General features: G+C 31.5%; 1 long non-coding RNA gene across 1 annotated transcript; it reads right to left on the reverse strand.

The window, feature by feature from the left end:
* Window positions 1-1,888: 1,888 nt before the first annotated feature.
* LOC139498272 (uncharacterized) lies at window positions 1,889-4,162 on the reverse strand. The gene is made up of 3 exons (XR_011657872.1): window positions 4,018-4,162; window positions 2,231-2,290; window positions 1,889-1,967 (listed from the first exon to the last, which is right to left on the reverse strand). It is a non-coding gene; the product is annotated as an uncharacterized lncRNA (long non-coding RNA).
* Window positions 4,163-7,704: the final 3,542 nt, after the last annotated feature.

A 7,704-nucleotide genomic window follows, 5' to 3' on the forward strand; every position in this document is an offset into this window, starting at 1 on the left:
CGTCAATCAATCTAAATGAAGTCTGATTGATTTGCAGCTCCCCCTCCCCCAAATCCCCATTTTGAAACAAACTAAAATATGATCTTCATTAAATTCGATCCAAATATATAGTCACTTTATAGGAATTGATATTCAAATAGTCGTTATAAATTTCATTCAGTCTAAAACTAATCAAATTTTTATCTATTCGGATATTCTTAGATACATTTCGTTTTTGATAGAAATTACCAGAAGAACTATCGTTCTGACTTTTAAACACTGCATGATTTAAGATTTACGTTGTACACAAAATGTACTAACATATTTGATGTCCCAGCTTATTTAAAAAAAAGGGAAGATAAATCATTCTTTTTTCCTATTTTGAAACTACGATGTACAAAGTTCAACTTTGTCGTTATTTTAAGGCAGATGGCGGATTTGGGGGTGAGGGCGAATAGGTCGTTCAGTCACCCTTGGATTGGAAAAAGTATCGTGCTTTAGCATAATATCGTCAATATTGTTTTTAGTCTCGCTTCACTCGGTGATTTTTAAAAAAAAATATAGAATAACGCCCCTTTTTAAATCTAGGAACCGCCCCTGAAGGTAAACATAGATTTCAACTGTGTAGTATATCTGAGGTAGTTTATGCACACATTGGCTGTGCATTATCCAGATTATAGCACAGTAAGAACAAAGAGATTTTACCCATGTCATGTGCTAAGATTATCATAACGACAAATGTACAGGGTGCAAACATGTCAACCGTATTTTGACTAAATATGATGCACATACAGTATTTAAACTTAAGTTTTGTATTCAATTTGGTAATTTCTAATTTTTCTTTTTCAAAACATAAACATGTCATGGAACATATAAATTATAGACAATAAAAATAAAAATAAAAACGATCCCAAGAGCATTTTAGTCAACGTCAAATGCAACCCGTTGAACTGTTTCATTGACACATATTTATTATCAAAGTCAACAAAATTGCTGTCGGATGTTTATTATTAGAATAAAGTATGCAGACGGAGAAGTGTTGCTTTCAACTGCAATACCGTTTGCCCGCGGAACAAAGCTATCTATCCCCGCAGCATGTTTATGCACATGTCCTGAGTCGGGACCCTGTTGTTCAGTGGATTTGTCATATGTTTATGTGGTCTAATTTTCTCCGTTTGTATATCTGTTAGTCGTTCCTTTTTCTGTTTGAATTGTTTAACATATAGAGTCCTTTATAGCTTATGGATTGTGTGAATTCAGATTCCCCCCTTACCTTACATGTATATTGTTATATATTGAAAAAAATATTGAAAAACTTTATAAAATTGACTGCGTTTTGCATGAAAAAATTTGGTCTCAGACAAAAAAAAACATACCCCCCTTCCCCCACACACACATTTAAGTTAAATGGCTGCCTAATACAAGAAGTCATAAATTTGTTTCAATCAGAAGTAGGCACGCCTCCAGGTGCGGGAATTTCTCGCTGCATTGAAGACCTGTTGGTGACCTTCTGCTGTTGTCTGTTATATTGTCGGGTTGTTGTCTCTTTGACACATTCCCAATTTCCATTCTCGATTTTATTACATGTCTTGGTGAACAGGGAAACATTATTGGAATTGCTTTCAACATGATTTTTTACTTATCATAGATACATGAATTGAAATCTGATATTTACACCCTCCGCGTGCTTCGTTTACAAAAGACGTTCGAATCAAACAAAGTTAAAAATGCCAAATAAAGTATAAATTTATAGAGCATTGAGTGCCAACATTCCTGAAAGTTTTGCCAAGTACAGGTATATTTGATTAAATAAGAAATGGTTATGTTTGCTGCATCAACTATTAATTGATTATTTTTATTGCAATCAACATTCAGTGGAATCCAATGATGTATCTACCAAGGAACTTGTACTGGTACTGATACTGGTATTATAGTCATACTCGGTTCACTTCCGGTAGACATTGGGGTAGATGATGTTGTTGTTTTGTCTAAAATAAACAGAAATGAAGCTGGTACATTAAAACAACTTATTATGCATTAAATATTTTACCGTACATTTCTTTATACCTGATCAATCTATTTTCGCAATGACTCAATTAGATTGAAGCTAAGTCGGATAAAAATCTACATCACTCAAGTTTACGTATACATGTACATGTGTAAGAATTGGATTTTATTTTGGAACGAATCTCATGTGTTGATATGCTTTTAATAATCATCTAAACAAAATGTAAACTGTTTTGTTACATACCTGCTCCAGAATGACTTCCACGAGAGCAGGATTTTGAATGATGAAACAATTTCCTTTTTCCTGAAAGATGTTGATAAACATAATTAGTTATCAAAGGTACAAGGCTTATAATTTGATACGCGTTTTGTCTACATATGACTTTTTAGTGACGCTAGTATCAAAATAGTTATAAAGACAAACAAGTATAAATAAAGGCAACAGTAGTATACCGCTGTTCAAAATTCATAAATCGATAGAGAAAAAACAAATCCGGGTTACAAACTAAAACTGAGGGAAACGTATCAAATATAAGAGAACTACGACACAACAGAGACACAACACCGAAACATAACACACACAGAAACGAACTATAATGTAACAATGGCCATTTTCCTGACTTGGTACAAGGCATTTTATGAAAAAATGGTGGGTTGAACCTGGTTTTGTGGCATGCCAAACCTCCCACTTTAATGGCAGTGTTAATTATAACATTAACATGACAACATTACACGACATGATTAAAATAAATAAACAGATAAATGGGAGAAAATATAGGACAGAAAAACAAACGAATAATAGCCATCAAAAGGTAACAGGTTAAAAAATAATTTCAATTCCTTTTTATAAATGCAATACATTAAACGATAAAGCAAATGACGAAGAGAAAAAAAGCGATACACATCAATTAGGCAGCGACATATTGACTCAAAATAATGAAAAGTAAAGTCACAAATATACTGAATTCCAAGGAAAATTCAAAACGGGGAGCCCCTAATCAAATGGCAAAATCAAAAGCTCGAACACTTCAAGCGAATAGATAATAACTGTCATGTGCCTGACTTGATACCGATATTTTGATATAAAAAAGTACAATAAACCTGGTTTAAAAGCTAGCTAAACCTCTCACTGCAGTCGAATTAAATTCCATTATATTGACAACGATGATTGAACAAAACAAATAGCCATGATAATAGATATATAAGTCAATCAGACAGCGACCTAATGACTAAAAATAGTTAATTTAAGGTATGTTATTGTTTGCAAATTGTACTGATTTTGATTTTGAAGGAGTAAATCAACCAAATTTCATTGATTATAAATTCGAAGAGAAATAAAGAAAATTATCTACTATGATAAATAATAAAAAAAAAAAAAAAATGCAAACGATGCAAACCATTCAATTTTCAGGTTGTGAAAACTAAGACTGCAAGGAAGTATTTTTTGAAAATAACACTATTATTTTGACAATTTTACGTATTATTTATGTTTTCTTCACGCATCATTGTAAATATAATAGGATGTGATGCGACTGGCATACTAGAGAGAGGTTTAGCCTATAAAACCAGGTTCAATCCACCATTTTTTACATTTGAAAATGCCTTTACACCAAGTCAGGAATATGACAATTGTTGTCCATTCGTTTGATGTGTTTTGTCATTTAATTTTGCCATTTGATGCGGAACTTACCGTTTTGAATTTTCCTTGGAGTATTTTTGTAAATTTACTTTTTTTCATAGGTAAACTCTCAAACCAAGACATTTGAAATTCAAAGAAAAATGCGTAGACATATGTACGTCCATACGATACCACAAGATGAAATTTTACTCTGACAATTTTGTTATGCTTTTTTTTACAAATTTCATGTCATTTGTCAAATTTCAGACAAGAATTTAATACGGACGCTGCTTTGTAACAGGTGAGTTCAATTTTAAACTTCATCATTTACATGGTTTTGTATAGTGTTGATATAACCATTGAAATTTCAAAAACAATTGTTGCAGAAAAATAATAATAATCAGAATTCTTACCTTCAACTGAGTGATTAGCTACCAACAACGTGCAAAGTATTAAGACTAATAGTGCATTCATTTTGCTCTTGTTTCACGATAACGCAATACTGGTTAGTAATGTTGTAGTAGTGAATACTCAAGCTACCATCAACATTGTAGTTATATAGTAAACCAATGTGCACGAGCTGTCACAACTTGACGTAAACACTTTTACAAAACAAAAATAGCTAACATGTGGTGAACGATTGTTATACATTAACTCATTCGGATAAAACACCGCCTACGTATACTTTGATCAGTTTTAAGTCACTTTTCAAACTATCATTATTTGAAAGAAAAAGAAAAAGCATATCCCTTAAAGACTAACATAAGAAAATGTGGCAGTTGAATAGATTTTTATTATTTCTGTTGCAATATTCATTTTTGTACGACCAGGATCTAATTAGACTCAACATTAACATTAAAGGTTTTTTCACGTCATACATATGTCTGGATCGACGTTTTTGAATTGAAAATACTTCTTTTATTTTAACATGTTTAACTAGAATTTAGTATTTACTTTGTTTTGCTCAAGAATTGACAAGAAATTATGTACTTGAAAATCAAAATCGCTTAAACATTGTTGAAGTGACAAAAACTAAAAAAAAACTTTTTTTTGACATATTTAAACCATAAAAGGAAGTTTCTTTTGATATATTCAAATATCGTCATTTCAATACCGTCCGTTTTTCCCCCGAATGTGACCTACCAAAACAGGCTGATTACCGGGTTAGTACTAGTATGAGCAACATGACGGGCGCCACGTATGGAGCAGGATCTGCTAAACTTTTCGGAACACCTGTGATGACCCCAAGTTTGTGGTGGGGTTTTAGTTGCTCAGTCTTAAGATATCTACAGTGTTTTGTTTCCTATTGTTTTTCTGTTATTATTTTGTTCCCCGGAAAAAACTAAAGTCGTGTTATAATCTCGTTTTTAAATGTCAATGCTTAACCCTTCCTTATTCTTTAACAGATTAAGAGCAGTAAAATCATAGCATACGAATGAAATGTAAAAATCAGTTTCAAAAGCATTGAAAATTTCCTTTCAGCCAAGTCCTACCTTGACAGATCATCTATACAAAACGGAAAGTTATTACTCCTTTTTGTTTTTCAACATAAAACCCTTACGTGTATTTCATCGGCTTAATGATAATTATGTTAAACTATATGGGAAGACGACAGACGGCCTTGCTCTGATTTCTTAGGTCCTATGCACAAAGATCACTTGATGATGTTGTCACCTTTAACAAAATAATTATTTGTCAGTATGTTAACCTATAGTTATGCATCTACTTCATCCATTTGAATTGTAAAGTTGCATTCATAAAATAGAAAATGAATCTAGCCCCTTTTAAGGGAAATATATTTTATTTAACAAGAATACCGAAATTAGATGAAATTGTAAACGGAAAGTCAGAAATATAACAGTTATTATTCATTCGTTTTATGTGTTGGAACTTTTGGTTTTGCAGTTTGATTAGGACTTCCCGTTTTGAATTTTCCTCAGAGATCAATATTTTTGTGATTTTAGATTTCCCTAAGCGATGGCAAAATCAAAAGCTCAAACACATCAACCGAATGGACAACAACAATAAAATGTTATATTTGAATTCATATTGTAATATGCACCTCTTTAGAGCTGTATAGAAGGACAATTATGTTTCGATCAAACATTTCTTGATCTTAGCGTCACTGATGAGTCTTAAGTAAACGAAACGCGCGTCTGTCGTATTAAATTATAATCCTGGTATCGTATTACGAAATGGAAATATGATCATTCATGTTTTCAATACGTTGTTTCTAACTTCGTTAAAATTCCATTGTATTTACTAGTCTTTTGAATTCTGAATACTACCTACCTTATACGATGCGTATTAAGTAAGAATAATTTGAATATGTTGTGTTGATTATTTGTCGGAACTCTACTGGTCCGAGACCATAGTTATTTCGTGGTGCATTTCCTTTAGACAATAAAAGAAAATTAAAAAAAATCCCACCTGAGCTTTCCGATTATATTTGTTCAGTGTGTTTGACATCTTTTGGACAAATTATATTAAAACTATAGAAAACGTATGGCAAATTTTATGTCAAGTGCGTCTTGAAATCTTTTGACAGCATCCCAAAAACGTATTTTAACCTTATTTAGTTGGACCAAATCACTACTTGACTTTCAAATTCATGACCCAATTTGTTTTTTCAAAATCAAAGGACGATAACTGTTTACTCGGACCTACTGATGATATAACTCTTAATTTTCTAAATTTCGAATCTTCATAAAATGTATAACAACATTTCGCGCAATCTGTATGTATAAAAGTTAATTTCTTAATCATTTAATCAAAGGATGTATACATATGTAAACGAATCTTTACGCAAAGTTTGTTTTCAAACCAAATTATATAAATTAAGTATAAAGTAAAAAAAAAAAAAACTCATTAAAGATAAAACGCTAAATATTTTGCACACTTGATAAACATTCGTTCTTCAAAAGACTCATCGGGATACAAAACTACTGACCTGAACTTAGTCTAATGTTACAGCATATGAATCCATTTTGTTTAAATGTTTATCAAGTGTGCAAAATGTTTAACGTTTTATCTTTGATGAGTTTTTGATGTTTTTACTTTATACTTTATTTATCTTATTTCGTTTGACGACGACATTTGCGTAAAGATTTGTTCATACACTTATACATTCTTTGATGCATTAATTCATACAAAAAAAGAAGAGGTAGAATAATTGAAATAAATCTTTAAGAAATTAGTATTTTAAGAATATGTTATCATACGTTTTATAAAGAGCTGAAATTAATAAACTTGACAGTTACTGTCAATTTATTATTATTCGTTGAATACCAATTTTCGTGGATTTCGTGGGTTCAGAGGAACTACGAATTTAAATTTCAACGAATGACAAAATTCTAAAGGAATGAATGCAGACTTTGCTAAAACAAAGAAATTGAGTATCCACGAATATTCGAGTTTTCTTCAAACCACGTAAATTGGTAGCTACAGTATATCATCAGTAGAGTTCCAACCAATAATTAACATAAATATTATAATTGTTCTAACTCGATACGCATGGTATAATGTATGTAGTATTCAGAATTCAGAATTCAGAAATCCAAAAGACTAGTAAATACCATGAAATTTTAACACAGTTAGAATCAATTCATTAAAACCTTAATCATATTTCCATTTGTAAGAGGTTTCATCGAAAGATAATATTTTTCTAGTCAGCTGCAAAGAGGTGAATCCTGTAATATAAAATTAAATTTGTTGTTGTCCATTCGTTTCATGTGTTTGAGCTTTTGATTTTCCTATTTGCTGAGGGAAAAGTAAAATCACAAAATACTGATCCCCGAGGAAAATTCAAAACGGAAAGTCCAAATCAAATCGCAAAAGCAAAAGCTCCAACACATAACACGAATGAATAATAACTGTCATATTGCTGACTTTCCGTTTGAATTAGCATCTGATTTCGTTATTCTTGTTTTTACTTAAATGTATTTCCCTTAAACGGTGCTAGATTCATTTTTCCATCTTCAATATCAGACCAGTACCAAACACTAACTAAAGGCTCTAAAGAGCCTGTGTCGCTCACCTTGGTATATGTGAATATTAAACAAAGGAAGCAGATGGATTCATGACAAAATTGTGTTTTGGTG

This window comes from Mytilus edulis, chromosome 12 (genome assembly GCF_963676685.1).
Source record: "Mytilus edulis chromosome 12, xbMytEdul2.2, whole genome shotgun sequence".
Taxonomy (NCBI): Eukaryota; Metazoa; Mollusca; class Bivalvia; order Mytilida; family Mytilidae; genus Mytilus; species Mytilus edulis.